The following is a 27702-nucleotide window of genomic DNA, read 5'->3' on the forward strand; positions in this document are numbered from 1 at the left end:
CCCTGTTGTCCATTTCCATGGGTCATTTATACTAGTTTCTTGATTAGACCCTTCCTTTTCTTTCCCCCATCCTTCCCTTCCCCCTCTCCTCTGGTTACTGCCAGTCTGTTCCTTGTTTCCATGCCTCTGGTTCTATTTTGCTCACTTATTTGTTTTGTTCATTAGGTTCCTGTATTGGGTGAGATTATATGGTATTTATCTTTCACTGCCTGGCTTATTTCACTAAGCATAATACTCTGCAGTTCCATCCATGTTGTCACAAAGGGTAGAAGTTCTTTCTTTCTGCTGCACAGCATTCCATTGTATAAATGTACCAGTTCTTTGATCCACTCATCCACTGCCTTAGGCTGTTTCCAGCTCTTTGCTGTTGTAAATAATGCTGCTATGAACATAGACGTACATAGGTTCTTTTGAATTGGCATTTCAGGATTCATAGGATATAATCCCAGAAGTTGAATCTCTGGATCAAAAGGCAGTTCCATTTTTAGTTTTTTTGAGGGAATTCATACTGTTTTCCACAATAGCTGCACCAGTCTGCATTCCCACCAACAATGCACTAGGGTTCCCTTTTCTCCACATCCTCACCAGCACTTGTTGTTTGTTGATTTGTTGATGATGGCTATTCTGACTGGTGTGAGGTTGTATCTCATTGTGGTTTTAATTTGCATCTCCCTGATGGCTAGTGATGTTGAGCATTCTTTCATGTGTCTATGGACCCTCTGTATGTCCTCTTTGGAGAAGTGTCTGTTCATGTCCTTTGCCCATTTTTTAATTGGGCCGTCTGTCTTCTTGATGTTGAGATATATAAGTTCTTTATACATTTTGGAGATAAACCCTTGTCCAAGGTATTATTGGCAAACATGGTTAGTTCCCTTTTCATCTTGCTGATGTTTTCTTTCACTGAGCAGAAGACAAAATATCTATTTAAGTTGCCACATCTTCCTTCATTCTTTCTAAAGACCCTTGTAGGCTTTTCAAGCTCTTTTTTTCTCCCCTGTGACAATTTACTTGTGTAAGAGGACAGTTTCAGAATTTATTTCTCTGATCATAAAACAGAGCAAAACAAAACAAACAGGAAACTATTGATGGTATTTGAAATTTCATGAGGTGAAGACTTCTCTGTCAAGAAATCAAGCCCAGGCTCTTCTTATTGGTAGCATACCTTCTGTCACCTATGAGCTACAGCTGGGACCTGGCCATGTCACATTAACCACTTTTTTGGTAAAAAGAACTTTAGTTGGGTTATGGGGACTGAAGAAGAGGAAAAATCAAGGATTGAGAAGGGACTGAGAGGAAGTGAGCAAAGAAATGTAGACCTTCAGAAACATGTTTTATTTTATTAGTCACTGTCCTGAGGGTCTGAGGTATTTTAGGTGACCCCTGCAGTACCTTGAGAAGTTTTCCTGAATTTTATTAAAAATGACCATTCAGCCAATCACTTGTACAAAGTTCTGCTGGAGCATCATGGCTCTGGGTGTGGGATTTCAGATGCAAGGTGTCATTCTGGGACCTTTTATGAGGACCAAGTTCTTTCTTGGAGAACCAAGTTGCATTTACTAAAATCTGATTCCACATTTTCCTGACTGTAGTAATAGTTAGTCATGTCACTTTCATAATGTCAGAGCTGATCTTATTATAGCTGTTAGGGCAGCAAAATATTACCAGCATTAATATACTGGGTGGCTATTTATGTTGGCAGAAAAAAAGTTCTATTTAAAATACCACAGAAAAAAATGAGTTTAAAAGAAAACTTTAAAATATAGGAGTTCTTAGTGTATATTCCCAGCAGTGGAAATGCTGGGTCAAAAAACAGTTCAATTTTTAGTATTTTAAGGAAATTCCATACTGTTTTCCACAGTGGTTGAGAATCCCAAATCAGCAATTCATAAGAACTTATGCACCCCTATGTTCATAGCTGTGCCATTTACAATGGCCAAGTTCTGGAAACAGCCTAAGTGCCCATCAGTAAAAGAGTAGATCAAAAAACTGTAGAATATTCACATAATGGAATACTATACAGTAGAAAGAAAGAAGAAACTTCAACCTTTTGTGACAGCATGGATGGAACTGGGGAATATTATGCTAAGTGAAATAAGATAGTCAGTGAAAGAGAAATACCATATCTAATGAACAAAATACACTAATGAACAGGCATGGAAACATGGAATGAGCTGAAAGTAGCCAGAGGGGAGGGGAGAGGGAGACAATAGTGGAAAGAAGGGGAAAGTACTAGACAAAGAACATGTATGAGTGACCCACAGACATGGACAATAGTGTGGGGATTGACTGTGGGATCGGGGGGTGGGATAGGTGGAGGAGCGCAAAAGGGGAAAAATTGGGACAAATGTAATAAAAAACAATAAAAAATAATTTAATAGAAAATATATAGGAGTTCTTATCCCTTTGCTTCTTTAAAGAAAACAATCTTATAAGAAAAAGATCTGAAACTTAAAAATCATGCTGTGCTTCTTTCCTTCCTGAGAAACTCACAGCTCTATGGGCAGATTTGAAAAACAGAAAAGAGCTTCCATTTCCTCCAGAAATATTATCCTGCAGCCTTCCCTTTTGACTGACATTCTCACAATAGGCAATCACAGTTAAAATGTTTAAATTCTATTTTTATCAATGTAAAACATGCATGAAGTTTTTTTAAATTAACACATCATTAAAAAAAAAGTATTCTCTTGCTTCAATACATGAGCTGGATTTCTCAGAAGCACCCTCTTTATTTCTTTGTGTTATTTCTTCTGATAAATTACCTATATAATTTTAAATACTTTTGTCACTGGTTTTTTATAACTTTAGATATTGTCTTTTGACTTTGTGGTATGAAGGATGAGCATTTGGAACTCTTAAGAAATTACCATCCCTCAAATTCCTCCTTCCTCCACCCTCCCAGTTATACTAAAATAACACTTTAATAAAACTAATAATCAATGTTACATTTTAATTGCTATGGAAGGTTTATTCACTGCCAAACAAAATCTTGTTTTATGGTTGTATTTTATTTTTATTTTTTTAATGAAATTTTTGTTTTTCTTAGAGTTGGAACTAGCTTTAATTTTATTTGCTAGTTTTAAAAAAATCTATTACAAATTCTTCTCAAATACTTCACAAAAAACTCTAAAACCTGTGATACTACTTTAGATACTTTTCCACATGGTAAAACATAGCAGGTAGTCTATTCATTCCAGTTTGTTTTCTCCTAGAGACATAGTTCTTTTTCTTTTTTTCAGAATATACAACAATGTCTTTTATTATGTATGGGTTTTAGAAATTATTTCTTTAATCTCTCCATACACAGGCAAAAATAAAGTACTGTTTAACTGGCAAAACTGATCATTGCGTAGAGTAGGGAAAATCATCCCTAAAACATGCTTAACCAGGAGGCCAATTCATCTGCTGACCTCCAAGAACATGAAGGTGAACATGATAGACAGACTGCCCCCCATCTGAGCCTTCATTCACTACCATTTGATAACCCTTCTTTGGGCCCAGAGCAGCAGCACATTTCTTGCCAACAATCATTAAATATCCAAGAAGACTTTCATCATCATCTCCTGCTACAGAAATCTGGGATATATGCTTCTTGGGTATCACCAGAAAATGTGTTGGTGCTTGTGGGGAAATGTCATGGAAAGCAAGACACTGGTCATCCTCAAAAATGATTTTGGCTGGAATTTCCTTACGAATGATTTTCCCAAAGATCGTGTCGCCACCAGGCCAAGCAGCCTGAGCTTTGATGATCTCATCTGCCATCGTGGCCTCCCTTCCACAACTGAGACATAGTTCTTGAACTTGTCTATCCTTCTTTTCCAATCTGAGTGATGTGATCTGGCTTTTTTGCAGAGAACATGTTGGGACTCCCTTCGCTTCCACTCCTGTATCAGGTTCCTTCTCCTTAGATTTTTCTCTTTGTTTTACTTGCTTATTCTCTTATTTTTCTGTGTAACATCATTCTGTAGCTTCCTGAGGAAATGCATAAGAATTGGCAAAAAACATTTCTGAGACCTCAAATACCTAAAACTGTGTTTATATCACCTTTGTGCTTTTGACAGACAGGCTCGATATGGGTCCTAATTTTTGTTTCACAATTCTGTAAGTATTTCTCTATTGTCTTCCACGCTCCCAATGTCTCTGATAAGAAGTCTAATGTCTATTTCTACCCTTTGCAGCAACATGGATGGAACGGGAGAGTATTATGCTAGGTGAAATAAGCTAGCCAGTGAAAGACAAATACCATATGATCTCACCTTTAAGTGGAACCTAGTGAACAAAACAAAGCAAAACTAGTAAAATAAGCAAAATAGAACCAGTAACATGGAAATAAGGAACAAACTGACGGCAACCAGAGAGGGGGCGTATAACGGAGGAGGTAAGGGGAAGGGTCTAGTCAATGAACAAGCATAAAGGACCATGGACATGGACAACACGGTGGGGATTGACTGTGGGAGTGGGGGTGGGAAGGGCAGGGAAGAGCAATGGGGGAAAAATTAGGACAACTATAATTGAAAAACAATAAAATTTTAAAAATGAAGAAAATAAAAGAAGTCTAATGTCTTTCTTATTTTTTATCCTTTGGATATAACAAGTCTTTTTTCCTGAAGACTTTTTGGATTTTTAAAAAAATCTTTGATGTTTTGAAAATTCATAATACCATACTTCGCTTTATTTGGGTCCTTTCTTGTTTATTTTGCTGGGCTCATCATTTCAATTCTAAGAAATTATTTTGTATTTTTTATTGATCAAATATCTGCTCCTCTATTTTCATTTTCTCCTTTTTCTGTATTACCTATTATTTGTTTGTGAAATTTTGAATCAATCATGCAACTTTCCAGAATTTTTCTTTCCTGGTTTATATCTTCTCATCTTAGGTCCCACTTTCTGAGATTTATTCTTCAATTTATCTTCCAATCCCTCTGATATTTTTCATTTTGTGTACTTTATTTTTAATTTTCAAGTATTCTTTATTCTCTTGCTATTTTTTATGGAGTCAATATCTTGTCTTAACTCTTTGAGGATATTAAGTGTAGGCTTAAAAATTGTTCCCAACGTTCTGCATTATCTCATTTTCCCTGAATGCCTAGGCTTCTTAGACATCTCTGTATATTAAGAAACTATTTGGAATATGTGAATGTGCAGGAGGACATATCTATCAGGGCTTCATGGAAGTCTCATAGTAGAGCCCAGCTATATCAGTGAGTATTACCAAATGTCAGCATATGCAAATGTTCCCTCATCCCCACTCAGTCTTTTTATACCCCAAGAGAAGAAGATTCTCCAATCTCCAGCCTTGGGGAATGCGCCTAGTTGCTTAAGTTTTTGGAACTGAGTCATGAAAAAGTAGTGGGTATTTCAATATTCAGTATATAGGCTTTTAAATTTTATTTTTTAATTTACATACAGTAGTCTTTTTACTCTTTTTGGTTTATAGTTTTATGAGCTTTTGGCAAATGCAAAAGTCACAAATCGTCACCACAATAGAGAAATAGGACAGTCCCATCATCCTCCAAATACCCTTAGACTTGCCCTTTGTAGTCAGTCTCTCTTCCAAGCCCTAACCAATAGAAACCACTAATCTTTTTACCATTCCTAAGTTTTTACTTTGCCAGAATATCATATAAATGGAATCATTCATTCTTTTTAAACTGATTTTTAGAGAGAGCAAGGAGAGGGAGAGAGAGAGAAAAAAGAGAGAGGAAATTAACCTGTTTTCCATTTATACATTCATTGGTGAATTTTTGTAAGTGCCCTGACCTGGGATTAAACCTGCAACCTTGGTATATTGGGACAACACTCTAACCAACTGAGCTACCAGGCCAGGGGGTAGAATCATTCATTATTTACATTTTTGTGTCTAGTTACTTTGATTTGGCATCATGCATATGAGATTCATCCATCTTATTACTTACATTAGCAATTTATCCCTCTCTTTTTTTTTCTGATTAGTATTCTGTTATATGGATGCATCATTAATAGTGCTTCCACTTCTCTGCTGAGAGACATTTAGGTTGGTTCCAGTTGCTGTTGATTAAGGATAAAGCTGCTACAAACATTTGCATACAGGCCTTTGTATTTAAAAAAGTTTTCATTTTAATTGCACTCCCTAGGAGTGAGATTGCTGAGTCACATGGTAAATGTAAGTTCAACTTTGTAAGAAACTGACAAAGCTGTACCATTTTGCATTCTCATTAGAAGTGTATGAGAGTTCCAGTTGTTCTACAACCTCACCAGAATTATTATTATCAGAATTTATCTGTTTTTTAAGTCATTCTAATAGGTGACTAGTAGTATCATGTGTGTTACTACTATTTTAGTTTTAGTTTGCACTTCCTTAATGACTAATAATGCTGATTACCTTTTCACATGCTTATTTATATCTTATTTGGTCAAGTACCTTTTGAAATATTTTGCTCATTTTTATATAAGATTTTTGTATTACTATTGAATTTCAAGAATTCTTTAGATATTCTGGATATATCAGTCCTTTTTCAGATGTTTGACTAGCAAATATTTTCTCCCAGTCTGTGGATTATCTTTTCAATTTTTAAACAGTGGCTTTTACAGAGCAGAAGTTTTTAATTTTAATGGGGTACAACATCAATTTTTCCTTATATGGATTGTGCTTTTAGTGTCTTAACTAAGACTTTTTTTGCTTAACCAAGGTCATATAGATTTTCTCCTATGCTTTTTATGAATGTTTTATTGATTTATATTTATATTTAGACCTATGATATACACTTTGAATTAATTTTTATAAGGATGTAAGATATAGGTCAAGGTTTATTTTTTCATCTTTATATGTCTAATTTTCCAGCAACATTTACTGAAAAGATGATTCTTTCACCATCAGATTTCCTTGTTCCTTTGTCAAAAATAAATCGAGCATACTTGTGTGAGTTTATTTCTGGACTTTATATCTTATTTCATTCACCTATTGAATCAATATTTCACTGTCTTATTATAGTGAAACTGAAGGTCAGGTAATATGTGGCCTCTAACTTTGTTCTGCTTTTTCAAAATTGATTTGGATCTTCCCTTTCTTTTGCATTTGCATGTAAATTTTATAATAGCTGTTGCTATCTGTTAAAATATCCCTGGGATTGGGATTGTTGACATGTGAGATAGCTTCTTGCTGGAGCAGAACAGATAATTGTGGAGGACATATGTGAGATGCTTTTTAGAGACTCCTAGAAAGAGTGGAGAAATCTTTGCAAAGGAATTATAAATCAGTGTGCATTATTCAATAGACTGACTAAAGACTTCTGCCTCTGGTTAAGATGGAGTAATAGGAATTATTTCCTTGAAGAAACAACTAAAAAAGATATTAAACAATAGTTTTCTAGACATCTGATATCAGTCAATGAGGAACCGTTTTCATTGAGAAATGAGGAGAGAATTATGCATGATGGAGTTGGGAATCTGGAGATGCAAAGTCTGCTCAAGTTTGCAGAACAGAATACCAGAGAGGAGAATGCTGTACAAAATGGGAACTCCAGAGATCTCCAGAAAATAGTGATTCAGTATTCTGCAGGCATGTAAGAAAACTATTTAAAGCAGAGGAAAAGATCTAATCTGAAGAGATTAGAGTGAACATCCTTGTTCACATGGGGCATGAAATAGTCTCTAATATTATCAGTCAAAATAGGAAACTCATAATGGGAAACTCTTAATGAGAGCAATGGATAGAACACTCAGGAAGATCTTGCCTAAGAAGTGGGGAATAATTAGCCTTAGACCGGGCACTACTCTGAACCTTCCCAACAAATCAGAAAAGCCAAATCCAAACAAATCAGTTTCCCAATAACTTAACTGCTTCCAAGGGCAAAGCTTAAGAGTATGTACAGAAATGCAAGAATATTCAGCACCCAACAAGATAAAATTCTTAACTGGCATCCAATGAAAAATTACCAAGCATACAAAGAAGCAGGAAAACATGATTCATAAAAAAGATAAAAACTGGATCAATCAAAGTGGACCTAGAGTAAAAACTGATGCTAGAATTAGCAGACAAAGACATTAAGACAGTTATTATAACTGTATGCCAGATGTTCAAAAAGCTAGAGGAAAGATTAAATAACTAGAGACATGATATAAATAAAAAACCCAAATTATACTTCTTGAGACAATAAGTAAAACTTCAGAGATGAAAAAATTCACTGATAAGGTTATTGGCAAATTATATGTTATAGAAGAAATAATTATTGAACAGATAAGTTGAGACAGAAAAATATTTGAAGATATAATAACTGAAAAATTTTAAATTTTGATGAAAACTGAAACCTGATATATCCATGATGATTGGTGAAACCCAATGGGAAAAAATGAGGGAGATGGAGGAAGACAGGAGGAAGAGGAGAAAGAAAAAGGAGGGGGAGGAGGAGGAGGAGAAGACAACTACAGTAAGGCATTAAGAAACCAATAACTAAATTCTCTAAACCATGAGAAGGAGAAAAATCTCAAAAGGAGCCATAGAAGAAAAAGACGTATTAAGCAGAGAGGAGCAAAGAGGATTACAGAAGATTTTTCAAGAAAAACAAAACAAGTGAAAAAGCAATTGAGCAATATCTCAAAAGTAAACTGGAAGAAAAACTGTCAACTGAGAATTTTATTCTTAGTGAAAATAACTTATAAATGCAACCATGAAGTAAAGACTTTTTCAGATACAAAAGCTGAAATAATTCATCACCAACAGAAACACAATACAAGAAATGTTAAAGGAAGTCATTCAGACACAATGAAAACACCAGAGGGAAATATGGATATACACAAAGGAATGAAGAACATTGAAAGCAGTAATGAGGTGTGTAAAATAAAAGGCCTTTTTCCTGTTTATTTAAATCTCTGCAAAGGATAACTGACTACAGAAAAAAAAACAATAATAATGTATTGTAACATTGAAAACATATAAGAAATAAAATGTTTGACAATAATAGCACAAAAGATAAGGGAGCTGAGGTAAGGTTCTTTTATAGTATGTAATGTGGTATAATATCACTTGAAGTTAAAGATAAGTTAAAGATGTATACTAAACATAAGTTAAAGACATATACAACAGGAAGTTAAGGATAAATACTAGAACCTCTAAAGCAACTGCTAAAATAACAAAGATTATATCCAATAAACTAACAAAGGAGATAAAATAGAATAATAAGAGTATTTTATTAACTCAAAGAATGCATGAAATGCAGAAAAGAGACACACACAGAGGGGACAAATAGTAAGATGGTAGATTTAATTCTAACCATAAGATTAAAAGATTTAAATACCTTAATTAAAAGTCAGAGACTTTCGGATTTGTTCAAAAAGCAAGATCCAACTCTTGACTACCTATAGAAAATCCACCTTATGTAAATAGACACAAATAGGATAAAAGTAAATGGATGGAAAAAGATATACCATGCTAATACTAATCTAAAAAAAGCTAGAGTGGTCATATTAATATCAAACAAACTAGACTTTGGAACAAAGAATGTTATATTGGATAAATGAGATTATTTCATAATGATAAAGACTTCAATTCATCAAGAGGATATAACACTCTTACATTTTTAGGTATCTAATAAAAAAAACTTCAAAATACATGAAGCAAAAAACTGATAGAACTGCATAAAGGAATAGATGAATCCATAAAGATAATATGAGAATTAAAATCTAATTGATAGAACAAGTAGAGAGAATATTAGTAAGATATAGAAGATTTGAATAACACTATAAATTACCTTAACCAATTTGATATTTATAGAAACCTTTATTTAATAACAACAGAAAACATATTCCTTTTAAATGCACATGGATCATTAGCCAATATAAATTGTGTTCTGAGCAATAAAAATGTCTCAATAGGCTCTCTGACCACAATTGAATTAAGTTAGAAAATCAGTAACAGAAAATCTCTGAAAAAAACTCAGTAAAGTCAGAAACTAATAACACACTTCTAAATAACCCATGAGTTAATTGAGATCAAAAAGACATTAGAAATACTTCGTATTGAATAGAAGTGAAAATGGAAAATATAAAAATATGAGAAATGCCATTAAAGCAGTAATTAGAGGGAGATTTAGAGCACTAAATGTCTATATTATTAGATAATAAGAAAGGTCTCAAATCATTGACCACAGTTTCCACTTTAAGATATTAGAAAAAATTAAACAGAAGATGGGACATAAAGGTAGAGTGGAAACAGAAAATCATATGAAAATAATTGGTGAAACCAAAGCTAGTTCTTTGAAAAAATAGGTAAAATTGATAACACTTACCAATATATATCAGAAACCAAAAAGAAGAAGAAGAGAGAGAAGAAACAAATACCAATATCAGGAATAAAATAGGTAATATACTACAGATTTTTATAGATATACACAGATAATAAAGAATATTACAAACAACTTTCTTGCAATAAATTTGACAACTCTGAGAAAATAAATCCCTTGAAAGTATAAACCACTAATGCTCACCCAAGAAGAAGGAGATAACCTGAATAACCTTACATCAATCAAAGTAATTGAATGTATAGTTAAAGTATTTATTAAAAAGAAAATTTCATTTTTATTGGTAAATTTTACTAAACACTTAAGGTAGAAACAATAACAATTCTATATGAACTCTCCCAGGAAACTGCAGCATAGGGCATACTTTCCAGATCATTCTATGTAGACAACATTACCTATATACCAAAATTAAATATATGACAAGAAAAGAAAACCATAAAGCAATATCCCCAGTGGACATAGAAGCAAAGTTCTTAAGCAAACTAGCAAATCAAATCTAACAATGTATATTAAAGAAAGATAACATATTATGACACAGTGAGGTTTGTCTCAGGAATGCAAGGTTGGTTTTAACAATTGAAAATCTATCAATATAACTCACTATACTGACAAACTGAAGAGAAGTGCCATATGAATACCTCAATATACAAAGAAAGTATTTTAAAATTTTTCATTCCTGATTGAATTTTCTTCTCAACTTGATAAAGGGAATATATGAAAAATCTGAGGCTGAGATCACACTTAATGTAGAGGAGGGACTGACTACTTTCCCCATAAAGTAAGATACAAAGTAAGGTTGCCCATTCTTTCCACTTTTATAAATCATCATTTGAATTTTTTAGCCAGTGCAACCAGGCAAGGAAAAGAAATAAGAGGCATCAACATCAGAAAGGGAGAAGTAAAACTGTTTTTATTCACACTTGACATGATTGTCTATTGGAAAAATTAATGGAATTGTACAGAAAAGTTTCTAGAATGAATAAAAATCTAGAAAAGTAGCAGGATACAGCACCAATATACAAAGTCAATGTGTTTCTATATATTAGAAATGAGCTATCAGAAATTAAACTTTAAAAATAACATCATTTCAACAGTACCAAAATTATGAAATATTTGGAATAAGTCTGCCAAGCAATATGCAAGACCTGTATATTGAGAACTATATACCATGCCAAGAAAAATTTTTAAAGATTTAAGTAAAAGTAGGGATATATTGTATTCATTATTTGGAATACTTAAAATTGATATCAATTCTTTCCCAATTAATCTATGGATTCAACATAATCCCAGTATAAAGCAATAACCTCAGGACTAACATTCCACTGACACTTCTAAACCACACCATAGAATTGGCTAGAGGAGAAACATGGCCATTGTTGCCTTGCAAAGATACTTGACTTCGCAAGGCTGCCTACAACTCAACTTGGCTTCAGCTGCTCCTACTGCAAGTGCTGATTCCATTTGTAAAGACTTTGCCTTGCCATCACAGCTTCTGCTAACAGCCGGAAGTCTTTGCTATCATTCTCTGCAATAAAATGGGTGCTCCACACAGAGGCTATTTCTCATGTTTCACTTCTGAAATGATGTCTCCTGGGGGTGTAACAGACTACTGGTGCCAAGTTACCTGCCTGTGTTTGAGCTGCAAAGGAGGCTGAGCAAGTGAGATATCTACTATTTTAATCTTGAAAAAAGTAATTTACAAAGTAGAACATTTCCCAAAAGTAGGAGTGTGTTTGGAAGTGTTGGGCAGCCAGAAACAGGACATATGTCCCACATATGGACCAAATATTAAAAATAAATAATATGATTGAACATAACTGTATTCTAAAAGAAACTCCCTAAATTAGAAATACATGAGTCCTTTTGTTAGTCCTCAAGACAAGAAAAGCCTATGTTTTAATCCAGGATATATGTCTATCTACATCTCCCTCAGATTCCCTTGAAAAAGTGTTCCAAAAGTGCATGTGCAGGTAGCAGCCAGAAAGGAAAACACAAAAACAAAAACAAAAATAGCCTAAGGGATGTACAAAATCTTCATCAAAAGTCTAAGAAGGAATGACCTATTTCCCTTTGCCAGACCTGCATTGCTTCCCAGGGGGTCACAGAAAAAAAATGAAGGGGACCACAGGTGTTTATCACATAAACAGATATGGCCCACCTCCTTGGAAGTCTTTCAAGATGAGTTGTGCTTGGGTTTTGGAGCTTTTCACTCATCTTGTTTCCTGTTATTGTAGTTATTGTTTTTAAAAGATTTCAAAAGTTCCAGAAAAAAAATAAGACACCAAAGTCACTGTTAACGTAGCTGTTATAATTCAAACCATTACTGGCAGTCTTGGGGAGCTAATAAGCAAGTAAGCTTTGAAAGAATAGTACATTTCTTCATAGGTGTCTTGAGTTAAAAATATTTTTATATAGCTTCTTGTAGATATAGTCTAAAAATATGTAATCTGTTTCTCTAGGCCACCACAAGAACAGGGAATTAATAGATGTGCGTGTGTACACACACACACACACACACACACAGTATTTATATAACTCTACCCCCATCCTCTCTTACAAGATTTTAATCTTTCACATAAAGAGCATCCCTTGGTTGAAGGCTGTCCCTCCAAGAACAGAGGCAGCAAGAGGATGTGTGAGCCTTCGAATGGGTCCACCCAGGGAGAGCATTGGGGATGAAAACCGGCACCACCTTCTGGTCTTCCCTGCAGGGGAAAACAGGAAAATGAGAACTAGCAAGAACTTGAGTGACAGACACCTGGATTCAGATCAGAAGACCGTTCATCTGCCTATCACTTCATTCCTGGAAATTGCACTGCAACTGCCTGATTAAGAAAATAAAAAGAATCTGAGAGAAAACAGAGGCCAAAATACCCAGAGTTTCTAACAGAACAGCTTCCCCAGAGAGGAGTCAGGAGGAGAGCGGACCTCTGCCCGATGGCAGAGATGGGACTCGACCAGGTGGCATTGGCGCTGAAGGACAGGAGACATCGTACTGCTGTGCAAGTGAGAACGTAATTTTCCTTTATATTTTTCTCTTGCGGACTGCGGAGAGGGGTGGAAAGTTTGGGAGTGGTAGGATATTCTTGAGGAGCACAGGTGCAGAGGTGTGTTAGTCCACTCCCCAACCCCCCCCTTGGGTTGCGCAGGTGCGCATAGGGAAGTGCACTCGTTCACTGGCCCAGGTGCGTGGAGTCACGAGTACAGGTGCCCCTCGGACACTCCCCAATGGACATAAGATTAGTGCCCCAACGGGCACAGGGAGGGACCACTGAACACGCAGAAGACCGTGCGCAGACACCCCGGGCCAGCTCCAGTGGGCGCAAGGCCGGAACGCAAACCACTTGCTCAGATTCTGCTCATGCCCACCCAGGCGGGTGTGCGAAGGGCTGGCAGCTGCAGCTCAGGAAAAGCAGGTGTCAGCGACTCACTAACGCTCACTTCCACTGTGCACAAGTGTCTGGGAGGCAAGAGCCCAGCTCCCAGAGTGCAGCTCAACAGGCCTGAGGCAAGCTCTCAGGCCGCCCAGTGCACACAGGGGTGCATGCGCAAAGCCACCTCAGCTGGCTCCAGTGGGCGCTGAGGGAGTGCGCTGTGTCAGCCGCCATGGGCGCACACCACAGCTGCAAGGAATAAGAACCTCTGACCTGCCACATTAGACCAGCTGGGGACGCAGAAAAAGAAAACGACACATGACAAAGGCTGAACTGAGTAAAAACATTCTTTTTTTTTTTCCCCTTCCTTAAAAAAGGGAAAAAAGAAGAGAAGAGAGGAAGGGAAAAAAACAAAAACAAAAGAATTATATCTCTAATTCATTTCATATAATCTCTCCTTCTCATCCTTCCTCTTTAATCATTGTTTATTTGTTTGTGTGTCTAGTTTAGCCTCCCTTTCACTCTAAATAAATAGAATATAATTATTATATAAATCCAATACTATACAATCCCACTTTCTTACTATATTCTGCATTTTTCCATCCTTTTCTTCTATTCTTATTAACATACAATGTAAATTTTACCTACTGGCTTGCATAGTCTCAACTATTATTAATCTAGCATCCCCTCTATCAAAAATCATATTTTTCCTCCCCCAAACAACTCTTATCTATTCTTCCTATAGTATAAAAGCTCTAATCTCTCTACATTTATATTAATACTGGCTCGTTGGCTGACAATAGTGGGACAGAGGATGGGGGATATTTTTGAGGGTGTGGGTCTCCTGCCTGGGCTGTGTGTTTATGTTTTTAACAGAATCTCCACAAAAGAACTCAAGATAAAGTGGATAGAGTGACTCTCTATCAACTAGCCAGAAGGAAGATCCTACCAAAGAGCATCTGAAATATAACCAGACAGTATAAACAAACTACATAAAGGGTAACCCAAGAACATCAGGCTCAGGATATGAAAGAGACTGCACCACTGAAACCCCCAGATCTCCCATAAAGAATCTCATACCACAAAGGTTGGAAGTCAAAGCAGACAAACGCAAAAACAAAAACAAACGAGAAGAACTCAACATGGTAAGATGCAGAAATAACCTCTCAATGAAAAGAAAAGAGGAATCCCCAGAAAGAGAGGTAGATGAAATAGACATAGCCCAAATGTCAGACACGGAATTCAAAACAATGGTGGTGAAGAGGCTCAATATACTCGACAACCTTAAAAACAACTATGACAACCTCCAAGGAAATTACCAGCAGCTCCAATAAAATTACAGGGAATTTGCAGAGAACTACACCAGCATAAAAAAAGACATAAAAACTATTAACAAGAACCAGAAAGAAATGAAGAATTCAATCTCTGAACTGAAAAACACAGTAGAATCAGTGAAAAGCAGACTAAATGAAGCAGAGGATCAGATTAGTGAGTTAGAAGATAATGTAGAGAAAAATTCCCAGACAATACAGCAAAATGAAAAAACACTGAAAAAGTATTAAGAAGAAATAAGGGAATTACAGGATAGCATAAGAAAAAACAATATCAGAATAATTAGAATTAAAGAGGGATCAGAAGAACAAGGAATAGAAAAACTGATAGGAGAAATAGTGACAGAAAATTTTCCCAGCCTGACGAGAGAAAAAGTTATACAAGTTCAGGAAGCACAGAGAGTTCCAATGAAGAGGAACCCCCCAAAACCCACTCCAAGGCACATCATAGTTAAAATAGCAACATTCCAAGACCAAGAGAGAATCCTAAAAGCAGCAAGAGAAAAACAGCAAATAACATACAAGGGAGCTCTGATAAGACTACCAACCGATTTCTTAATAGAAATACTACAAGCCAGAAGGGAATAGTCAAAAATATTTCAAGCAATGAAAAAGAAAGGCCTACAACTAAGAATACTCTACCCAGCAAGGCTCTCATTCAAAATGGAAGGTGAAATAAGGAGTTTCTCAGACAAAGGAAGATTAAAAGAATACATCTCCACCAAACCAGCATTGCAAGAGATGCTAAAGGGAATGTCCTAAGAAAAAAGAAGGAAGAAAAAAAAAAAAAAAAGAAAAATAGGAGAGGAACAGAGGTACAAAGGGAAATGAATAAATACACGTCAATAATAACCTTAAATGTAAATGGATTAAATGCTCCAATTAAAAGACATAGGGTAACGGAATGGATAAGAAAACAGGACCCACATATTTGCTGTCTACAAGAAACACACCTCAAAATAAAAGATTTACATAGACTGAAAGTGAAGAGATATAAAAAAATATTCCAAGCAAACGGACCCAAAATAAAAGCCGGGGTACCAGTCCTCATATCAGACAAAATGGATTTCAAAGCAAGGGCAATAAAAAGAGACAAAGAAGGACATTTCATAATACTTAAAGGAACAATCCATCAAGAAGATATAATACAGATAAACATATATGCACCAAACATAGGAGCACCCAAATACATAAAGCAAATACTAGAAGACCACAAGAAGGACATAAACAACAACACACTCATAGTAGGGGACTTCAACATTCCATTATCAACAATAAACAGATCATCAAAGCAAAGAAACACCAAGGATATACAGGCATTGAACAACACACTAAACCACATGGAGTTAACTGATATATATAGAACTTTTCACCCCAAAGAAGCAAAATATACATTCTTTTCAAATGCACATGGGACATTTTCAAAGATAGACCACATGATAGGACACAAAACAAGCCTCAACAAATTCAAGAAAATTGAAATCATATCAAGCATCTTTTCAGACCACAATGCCTTGAAACTAGAAATCAACCTCAGAGAAAAAAATCAAAGACACCCAAACTCATGGAGAATGAATAACAGGCTATTAAATAATAAATGGGTTAACAATGACATCAAAGAAGAAATCAAGAAATTTCTGGAAACTAATGATAATGAACACACAACAACCCAAAACCTATGGGACACAGCAAAAGCAGTCCTAAGAGGGAAGTTCATAGCAATACAGGCATAGCTGAAAAGGATAGAAGAATCTCAAATAAAAAATCTAACCCTAAAGCTACAAGAACTAGAACAACAACAACAAACAAAGCCTAGGGCAAAAAAGAAGAAAGGAAATCATCAAGATCAGAGCAGAATTAAATGACATAGAGACTAAACAAACAATCCAAAAATCAACAAAACTAGGAGCTGGTTCTTTGAAAAAATAAAATTGACAAGCCTCTAGCCAGACTAATCAAGAAAAAAAGAGAGAAGACCCAAATAAACAAAATCAGAAATGAAAGAGGAGAAATCATGACTGATACCACAGAAATACAAACAATAGTAAGAAATTACTACAAACAACTGTATGGCAAGAAATTTGACAACCTAGAGGAAATGGACAAATTTCTAGTAACATATAACCTTCTAAAACTGAATCAAGAAGCAGAAAGTCTCAACAGACCAATAGCATAGAAGGAAATTGAAACAGTAATCAAAAATCTCCCTGCACACAAAAGCCCTGGACCGGATGGCTTCACAGGCGAATTTTACAAAACACTTAGGGAAGAACTAACTCCTACCCTTCTCAAACTATTCCAAAAAATCCAAGAAAAGGGAAAAATCCAAAACTCTTTCTATGAAGCCAGTATTACCCTAATTCCAAAACCAGGTCAAGACACAACAATGAAAGAAAACTACAGGCCAATATCACTGATGAACAAAGATGATAAAATCCTCAATAAAATACTGGCAAACAGGATCCAGCAATACATCAAAAAGATCATACACCACGATCAAGTGGAATTCATCCCAGGAATGCAAGGATGGTTTAATATTTGCAAATCAATAAATATAATATATCACCTAAACAAAATGAAAGACAAAAATCACAAGATCATATCAATAGATGCTGAAAAAGCAGTTGATAAAGTATAACACCCATTTATGATGAAAACACTCAGCAAAATGGGAATAGAGGGAGCATACCTTAACATAATTAAGGCTATATATGAGAAGCCTGAAGCCAACATCATACTCAATGGACAAAAACTAAAAGCATTCCCCCTGAAATCAGGAACTAGACAAGGCTATCCACTCTCTCCACTGCTATTCTACATAGTGTTGGAAGTCCTAGCCACAGCAATTAGACAAGAAAAAGAAATAAAAGGCATCCAAATTGGGAAAGATGAAGTAAAACTATCATTATATGCAGATGACATGATAGTATACCTAGAAAACCTATTCACTCCACTAAAAGACTACTCGATATCATAAGTGAACTTGGCAAAATACCAGAGTACAAAATAAACATACAGAAATCTAAGGCATTTCTGTACACCAACAATAAAATATCAGAGACAGAGACAAAAAGAAAATACCATTTACTATAGCAACAAGAAAAATAAAATACCTAGGACTAAACTTAACCAAAGAGATTAAAGACCTGTACTCTGAAAATTACGTAACATTGAAGAAAGAAATTAAGGAAGATACAAATAAATGGAAGCAAATACCATGTTCTTGGATGGGAAGAATCAACATCATCAAAATGGCCATACTACCCAAAGCAATTTACAGATTCAATGCAATCCCTATTAAAAAATACCAATGACATATTTCACAGACCTAGAACAAATACTCCAAAAATTTATATGGAACCAAAAAAGACCCCGAATAGCAAAAGCAATCTTGAGACAAGAACACAGCAGGAGGAATCACAACACCAGATATCAAACAATACTACAAAGCCACTGTGATCAAAACAATCTGGTACTGGCATGAGAACAGACATACAGATCAGTGGAACAGAATAGAGAGTCCAGAAATAAACCCAGGTCTCTATGGTCAACTAATATTTGGTAAAGGAGGAAGGAACATCAAATGGAGTGAGAAGAGCCTCTTTAACAAATGGTGCTGGGAGAACTGGAGAGGGACTTGCAAAAAAATGAAAACTAGACCACCAACTTACACCACACACGAGAATAAACTCAAGATGGATCAAAGACTTAAATGTAAGCCATGACACCATAAAAGTCCTAGAGGAAAACATAGGCAGGTAAATTTCAGATATCTCACGTAACAATATCTTCATGGATACATCTCCTAAGGCAAGAGAAATAAAGGAAAAAATAAACAAATGGGATTACATCAAACTAAAGAGTTTCTGCTCAGCAAAAGAAAACATCAGCAAGATGAAAAGGAAACCAACCATATGGGAAAACATATTTGCCAATGACATCACAGACAGGGGACTGATTTCCAAAATATATAAAGAGCTTATATGACTCAACATCAAGAAAACAAACAACCCAATTAAAAAATGGGCAAAGGACCTGAACAAACACTTCTCCAAAGAGGACATACAGAAGGTCCATAGACACATGAAAAAATGCTCAACATCATTAGCCATCAGGGAGATGCAAATAAAAACCACAATGAGATACCATTTACACCAGTCAGAATGGCTATCATCAACAAATCAACAAACAACTTGTGCTGGAGAGGATGTGGAGAAATGGGAACTGTACTGCACTGTTGGTGGGAATGCAGACTGGTGCAGCCACTATGGAAAACAATATAGAATTACCTCAAAAAACTAAAAATGGAACTGCCTTTTCAAACAGCGATTCCACTGCTAGGATTATACCTGAAAAATCCTAAAACCCTAATTCAAAAGAACTTATGCACCCCTATGTTCATAGCAGCACTGTTTACAATAGCTAAGTGCTAGAAACAACCTAAGTGCCCATCTGTAGATGAGTGGATCAAAAAACTGTGGTACATTTACACAATGGAATACTATTTAGCAGAAAGAAAGAAGGAACTCCTGCCATTTGCAACAACATGGATGGAACTAGAGAGAATTATGCTTAGTGAAATAAGCCAGGCAAAGAAAGAAAAATACCATATGATATCACCTAATACAGGAAACTAAAGAACAACACAAACAAAAGAACTAAATAGAACAAAAAGCAGAATAGCAGTCAATAGGGGGGGAGAGGGGAGGGAGAGAAGGGGGATAAGTAAGGGAAGGGTTTAGTCAAAGAATGTGTATGAATGACTCATGGACACCGACAACAGGGAGGGATATGATTGTGGGAGAAGGGGTGGGCTGGGTGGGGGAGAGAAGTGGGGGAAAAATGGGACAACTGTAATTGAAAAACCAAAAACTAGGAAAATAAAAATAAATAAATAAATAAATAAAAGAGCACCCCCTGCACCCCCCCCCCCATGCCACCCTCACCAAGAGTCTATCTCCAGGTCAAAATCCTATATGGGCTCAACCCCATAATTACAAAGACTTTGCCTGTCAGGCAGCATGGGGTGGAGGTTGGAGGGGTCCTCTGCACAGCAGACTTGGTGCACAGCCACTACACAGCAGGGCCCTGGGGCCAGCCATGTTCACTCACGTGTCTACATTCCCAGCCCAGGTCGCTCCATTCAGAGGCTCAAGTACAGTGGCCTTCACTGAGACAATTTTCTCAAGTCCAAGTCAATACTTTTCCATTCCCAGTCCTTTCCTCTTCTCCCGCCCCCTCATCTGTGGGTGGATAAACAGTCAGGAGCCAGTTCCTCAGGGCTCAGCAATAATCTACGCTGATCCACCTGACCCTTGCCCAGTGCCATTCCATAGGGAAAATGGAACATCAGGCAGCTGGCACCACTTTTTGCCTCTTGTTTGACTGCTACTTTCAGTTTGGCTTGTTGTCCTAACTGGTCATCTCCACACCTGGTTGTTTAGCAGCCCCCTCCCCCATGTGCACCAATTATTTCCAAACCTCTGCAGGGTTCGTTCTTGAAAGGTACACTCAGCTACCTTGGGGAGCACATGGTCTCCTGTTTCTCTGGTTCCTGTCTGGTCCTGGGGCTGAAAACTGGGTGTGTCCTCTTAACTGTTATTGCTGCGGGCACTGGTGCCATCTCTCATGCTCTTCCACAAAGCTGATCCATTGTTGCAAATCTGCCATGCTGCCACCAGGGCTATTGCTGGTGCTGTCTCTTACCGATAGTCTTCAAGGTCTTTTTTTATGTCTTCCATGTTTTCTTTGAAGGAAAATTCTCTCCCTGATGTGTACACACCTTATTACTGAGGCTCATAGCAGAGCTGCTTCAGGACTCACTCAGGGGCTTGAAAAGCTTTCTGTGAAGTGGCCCACTCACTTTTACTAGTATTCTCTCTCATAGACACTAACACAAGGTGACTGGAGTGAGAGGATCATCAGGGTGGCAGACACATTTACATTCTCAAAATTATTCCATCCTCCACTACAGCTCAGCTTCATTAAACACCTCTTCTGGCTGAGAATTGTGTTTTTGTTTAAGTTCTTACTTGGGCACTGGTGTTCAGTGCTTTTCATTGACTCAACAATCATCCCACTGGAGAGGCTGGAAAGCTAAAACTTCATTTCCTACAGTTCCTTCACGAAAAGCTGGGGGATCAAGATAGAGCTCACTAATCAGGTGCAGTCATGTAAGATTCAGATGGCAGAAGAGAGGCAGGGGCCACACTTGTCCCAGCTTTGGCTGTTTCTGCTGGCAGAGAAGCTCAAAGGAATTGAAATTTTCCTACATTGGCAGTCTGCTGCTTTCTGAATGTTCATAAACAGCCACAGCAGTGGGATGTATTTGTGAACTCATAGCTCCAGAGTGGCAGCCTCAGCAGTCATGGCTGGCCTGAGGAGGTGCAGTTCTGTGTTTTTCTGCATGTTATTTCTGGAGTCCAACTGATGCCTGCCAGAACTTTTTCCTGTGGCTCTTCCAATAATTTTCGTGAGCCCCTATTTTCAGATATTGCATCACTGCTTTCTTGAAATATCCAAACTAATTTCTCTTTCTTATCTTGCATCCTGACTTAGAGACCCCTCTTGAAAGCACACCTCTGGGATGCAAGCTTAAACTCCAGCTGGAATATGTCCTCTCTCCCCTTAACCCCATCCATGCGTCACCACCATAAATATTACTCCTTTGACATGGATTGTTTTCCTTGCCCCACACTGAGTAGTATACATCCTCTGATGGTGTTTTAGCTAAGAAGATGTCTAGCTTAAAATTTAGAAGTAGCTGCTAGAGAACAAGTACAGTCATTGTGCATTTCTCCTTTCATCATTTTACTGGGGATGTCCTGAAGGGTACGTTGCTTGCGTTTTTTATTTGCTGTGGTCTTGTACACACAAACCTGAGAATTAGGTCAAGACAGGTTTGTTTGTTTTGTTTTGTTTTCCATGTGTGTTGTTGCTTTTTTAAGAGGCTGCAAGTGAAGACACATACCTAATGATTATTTTGGTGGGTTGGATAATGTTTCAAATGATAACATCCTCCAAAGTCAGCTCTGTGTGCTGTAAAAATCAATGGGTTTTGCTCTGCTGGAGAGAACGTGGAGGGCCAGGATTGCCGAAGTGCAGATTTGGTGCCTTTGCCCATGTGTCAGCTTTGTGGCCTCCCGGCGGGTCTTTTTGGGAACTACGCCTTAGATATTTATGTAGCAGTGTCATAGGAATTTTTACTCGATGGTGCTTTATCCAATTAATTCAGATGACTAAAAATACAGCCTGAGACACTGGAATTTTTGACAGCAGTAGCCTCTGGCCAAGGTTTCCATTCTGGCACATAAAAATAACATTGCTGCATCAGAAGAAAACCCCTGGGCAAAAATCAGGAAAGGCCAGGAGCTCCCCATTCTTAGATAGTAAAATGGTGAGAGGTTTTCAATTTTATGTAGTAGTGCTCTTTCAACACTATATATTTCCAAATGTCATGGGTATTTTGGGCATGTAACCTGTCTGCTTCATGATTTAAGCAACAGTACTAACTTAATTACCTCAGCCTGGCGAGTTTGTTGCAGGAAGCGATCAAGCAGTGCTGTTTATTAGAAACTGAGAGATATTTATCAACAGCATTTTTAGCAATTTCCTTGTTATTTCCCTGTTCTTTAAAGTAGGAGGCAGTTTGCTGTTTTTACAACAAAGTCAAGGCTCAACCAGCTTACAGCTATGGCTACTGGTAGTTACGGATGCTTAAATCTTATATAAATGCCCCTAGACCCTGCATTTCCAGTGATAAGTGAGTGGCAATCTGTAATTCTCATGCCATGCTTTGTGTGGGGCAAATTATACATTGCCATCTTCTTATTCAAGTTGCTTCTTCAGGACGCATAGATATTAACCATATTTAATTCTCACTGGCTTTTTCAATGGAAAAGGCTGAAAAGACAATGACTTCAAATAGTTTGCAGCAAGAATACAACTTAAGTGTTACTCTGCCATTTCTGTATCTTAGAGGTGAATGGAGGAAAACTGCAGGTGCACCTCTGCCAGAATATATAATAACATTTTTGGAAGATCGTATAATGTAGTGCTCATTATACCATTGCTTTCATGAGATAATTGTGAAGCACTAAAGCAAATCAGAATATTAGACTGGTTGAATATACTAACATTCTAATTTTGTATAGAGGGTGATTACTGTTATTATTTATGGAGTACAGTAAGTATACATGATGCCTTATTAACAATATGCAGACAAGGACTCTGCCCAGAGGTTCTGAAGTTCTGATTGTCTGAATTCAACAATGTAAATGAAAAGCAGCTACTTTGGGTAAAAGTGGGAGGAGACCAAGCAGAAAATGGGGTTAAAGAAATTAAGTGTTTCTTATGGGCTGAATGATAAAAACAAGTGTTCTTTTAGACTTAGGTTGAAATTGTGCCATACAGTCCAGGGAGAATCAAAGTACTGTAACTAAATCCACTTCAGAATGCTTTCTGAAGACTTTTAAGAAATTATTGATTCCCACAAAATTAGTCCTACCCTCCTTGTCCAGGTTTAGGTGTCTGAAAACCCTAGGTTTCAAAACATAATTCACAGGGAGTTCACAAGGAAAGCAGGAAAAGAAAAAGGGTACCAGGTTGTAGGCTCTTTGAAGCCAGGAACTGAGTCTGATAGGAACTTGACCTTCTAAATCCATTCTCTTGGCTAGGACTTTCCTTGACTTGATACTAGTGATGAAAAAAATGAAAACTGTAAGTAGCAGCATTGTTTTCACATATAAACAAATCTACTTATAAGTACACCCCTTATAAAAATCCCTAAAACCTACCCTTTGAAGATGCCCTCTCCAAAATTGGAATTGAAAACAACTTGTCTCTACTATTGCTCGATGGGTTTTATAATGTGATAAAAATATTCCTGGTGTCACTATAGTCTATTTAGGATGAGTGCTCTGTAACACATGAAAATGCAGATCCAGAGACTGGTCTAAGTCCTCTTTGAAATATTGTGGTGAAGTATAATTATAACATATGAACACATGTATAAGTAAAATGTTTTAATATTTTTAAAATAACACCAGCCAAATCCAATTTTTGTCACAAAATTATTGCTAATCTGTACTAGTACTTTTGGAATACTATCTATACATTTATTATGCCAACTACTTATTTTGGTTATGACATTTTTGAAATTTGAATTTATCAGTTTAGGACTCCAACTTCTTAGAAGAAATTAGACACTTAGGTTTTGTCTTTGGGGATAATCCTACCAGAATTAGAGTGTACCACACAAGCAGTTCAAATACAAAGCTATTAATATATCATGAAGCATAAAATATTAAGAGCAAATCTAAATCTTGAGAGAAGTTGCAGAAAAAATTACATGTTTTATACTAAATTTGCTATGTTCTGAAAAGAAGTGATTAGAATTTTTGATGTTTTCTTTATTATGAGCTATTTTAGGCTCTTTTTAAATGTCTCTCTAAAAATGTATCTACATAATTGGACAACTCAAATCATTTTGACCATAATTGATATATATATATACTAAAATATATACGATATATATGCTAACTGATTTTTAGGTAAGTCCTATGTGAAATATCTTTTTATCCTTATTTTTGCCTTTTTTCCCCCTTTTTTCATTGCAGAAAATGAGTATGATGGTGCTTGTTTTGCTCAGGGGATAGCTTCTGGAAAGACAGAATTATGAGTCTCCGTAGTTCTGCCAACATGTATTTGCTACAGGGTTTGGTTTAGATGCTTTAATGGCTATGATGAAAAGCCACTGGTTTGTACAGGTTGGTGCAAAAATAATGTCTGACTTTTTTAAAAGAAAGTTTTAGATAGCATTTATTAAATTTGTGCCTCTCCTTATAATTTTTTGATGTCACAGTGACTAATTTATAGCTTATTTTTTCAGATTATCAAAGTATTATTCATCATCATCTGCAATATTTGCACCCATGTTCGTCCCATCTAAAGACCACATTAGAAATGTTTTGCTCTATGAGTTTCATAAAGGTGCTAATGCAAGTACAGCAGCAAAGTCTATTCAGAGTGCTTATGGGGATGATGCAGTGACTGAAAGAAGTTGCAGGAGGTGGTTTTCCCATTTCCAAAGTGGGGATTTCAGTTTGAAAAATGAGCCAAAAGAGGGTCGTTCAAAAAACTTGATTCTGAAGTGTTGGAAGCTGTTGTCACAGAAAACCCCACCATTACCTCTAGGAAACTTGCAAAACAATTTAATGTAGCCCATACAACCATGCTATGCCAACTGAAAAGGATCAGAAAGGTTTCAGTAGTTGGAAAATGGGTCCCACGCGAACTGTCTCCAGAGAATCTGCAACAGCTTGTTGCTTGTTGTGAATCATTGCTTTCGCGACACCTTCAGGCACCATTTTTAGGTACGCTTGTTACAGGTACTGAAAAGTGGATCCTTTACCATAACATTAAATGCCGCCAATTGTGGATCAGTCAAGGAGGAAGAAGAGTTCAACAACCAAGAGGAGGACTTCATCCAAAGAAGATCATGTTGAATGTATGGTGGGATCTGGAAGGAATTGTCCATTACAAACTGTTAGACAACAATCAATTACCAGTAATATTTACTGTGAACAACTTCATCATTTGAAAGCAGCTTTGAACCAAAAGTGACCCTCCTTAGTGAACAGAAAGGGTGTCATCTTCCATCACAATAATGCTCATCCTCACACAGCTTGACTCACCAAAAATTTCTTGCAAGATCTTGGTTGGGAAATATTGCTTCATTCTCCATATTCCCCTGATTTTGCTCCTTCTGATTATCACTTGTTTCAGGGACTACAGAACCATTTTGATGGTAGGTTGATATCAAGAGAACAGGTTGAAAATGAGTTGGGTTCATATTTTGCTTCAAAATCTAAAGAATTTTATAAGCTTGGCATTTATAAGCTAGTTGTCAGATGGAATGAGGTTCTAGAAAACAAAGGAGGTTATGTTAATGAATAAATATTTTCATAATCATATGCTTCTTCATTTTTAAAATAGACCTCGAAATTGGACATTTTTTTTGCACCAACCTTATATATTAAACAATCCCTTTCTTCCTCCCCACCAAATCCCCTCCTCCCTCGCCAACTCCCAACTGAGGTATTCTTTCTTTGTTAACATGATGTTCTGACTCTATGGTAGCTATGGACTGGTCTGTGTATATAGCTAGTTTTCCATCTGGTCTCTGGAATTTACCATATAATTGAACTGCCTGGCTATGGGTGTCCTGTGTTTGTGAGCACAGTTACACAAGCATTGGCCTGAAGCTTTTAGGTTCATATTGGCAGTGCCTGGACCAGTGTAAGCTGTCTTCACACTGATTAGGATAAAGTCCAGGGCAAATCGAGCTAACAGAATCTCTTAACTTATCAGAAATACATATACCAAACATTAATAAAATGCATTCTAAGCAATGGGAAACAGTTTGTAATGCCTTTTGGACAGTGCTTCTGAGTTCCAACACCAAACTTTTAAGACATGTAAATATCAATTAACAAACATGAAAAGATTCTCAGAACATAAGAGCAGCAAGGGATGTTTCTATGGACAATTTAAACTCCCACTCAGCCACTGACAATTACTCGTTTGAGAACTGATTTTTCCTCTCCTCTCCTTTCATTTCCATTTCATATAAAATAGATATATGCAGAATTATATTATATTATATTATTTCACATCAATGGCATATGAGTCCATCTAAAACAGATTTTTAAATGTAGTTATTTTACACTCTTTAAAAAACAATTAACGCAGTCAACATATAGTTATTAAGTTGCTGCCATTTACTTACCAGGCATTGTGCTGGATTTTAGACAAAACAAAATTCCTGTCCCAGAAACCTATTACAAATTTAGAAGGGAGACAGACATACAAGCAACCAATCACACTACATTGTAAAAAAGTTATCCTGGAGGTGTGAACACAATACAAAAGGAAATCAAGAAAGGTGCTTGGGCCTGCCACATGGAGCCTCTGTGGCTAATTGTTGTAATTGGGTGGCTCCTCAGAGGGTGACAGCATTCAGGGAGCATGACTTATATGGCTATGCCAGCCAGGTTATCATAGCAGCTAATATAACATCACTAACTAGCATTTGACCTTGAACATTTGAAAGCAAAATTGTGACCCAACTTGAAGGGTTCAAATGTACACTTTACAATCTTATTTTCAAACCATTCCTTTGTCAATGACTTACTTATTATTATACTATTAATCAGAATTAAACTTTCCAGGATTCCTACTGAAGAACTGTTTTTCTCTGAAACATGCATAATAACTAGGATCTGGTTATATAATATCTTGATGATGACAGAGTTTTCAAATTTATGTATTAAAAATAGGACATTTGCAAGAGGACCTGGATACTTGATACCCTATGTTCTTCTGTGAAATTCCCTTGTTCTGTGTTCTAATTAGGAGCATTCTGCATCTTTATTTATTGTAATTTTTCTATCTATTTGTTAAATCCAACCTATAGTTAAGGATATACATGACATTGCCTAATTAGCTAGAATTCTAATTTTCAAATATGGTTAATTGCTAAGATTATTAAACCTAAGGCAGGAAACCCAGATACCAACTTTGCTTCTATTTTGTTAAATTTCCGTTTGAGATTCAAGATTGCAATTCAACTTTCAGTTGCTTCAACCACGGCTTAATCCTACTTTTTAGTAACTTTTAGAAGTTCAAGTTTAAAAGTGTTTGTGGGCCGGGTATCTTTTTCTCCCT

General features: G+C 36.5%; 1 pseudogene; it reads right to left on the reverse strand.

The window, feature by feature from the left end:
- Positions 1 to 3290: 3290 nt before the first annotated feature.
- On the reverse strand, positions 3291 to 3759 carry LOC150019712 (adenosine 5'-monophosphoramidase HINT1 pseudogene; annotated as a pseudogene).
- Positions 3760 to 27702: the final 23943 nt, after the last annotated feature.

Source organism: Furipterus horrens, unplaced genomic scaffold (genome assembly GCF_987537825.1).
Source record: "Furipterus horrens unplaced genomic scaffold, mFurHor1.1.pri manual_scaffold_2, whole genome shotgun sequence".
NCBI lineage: Eukaryota > Metazoa > Chordata > Mammalia > Chiroptera > Furipteridae > Furipterus > Furipterus horrens.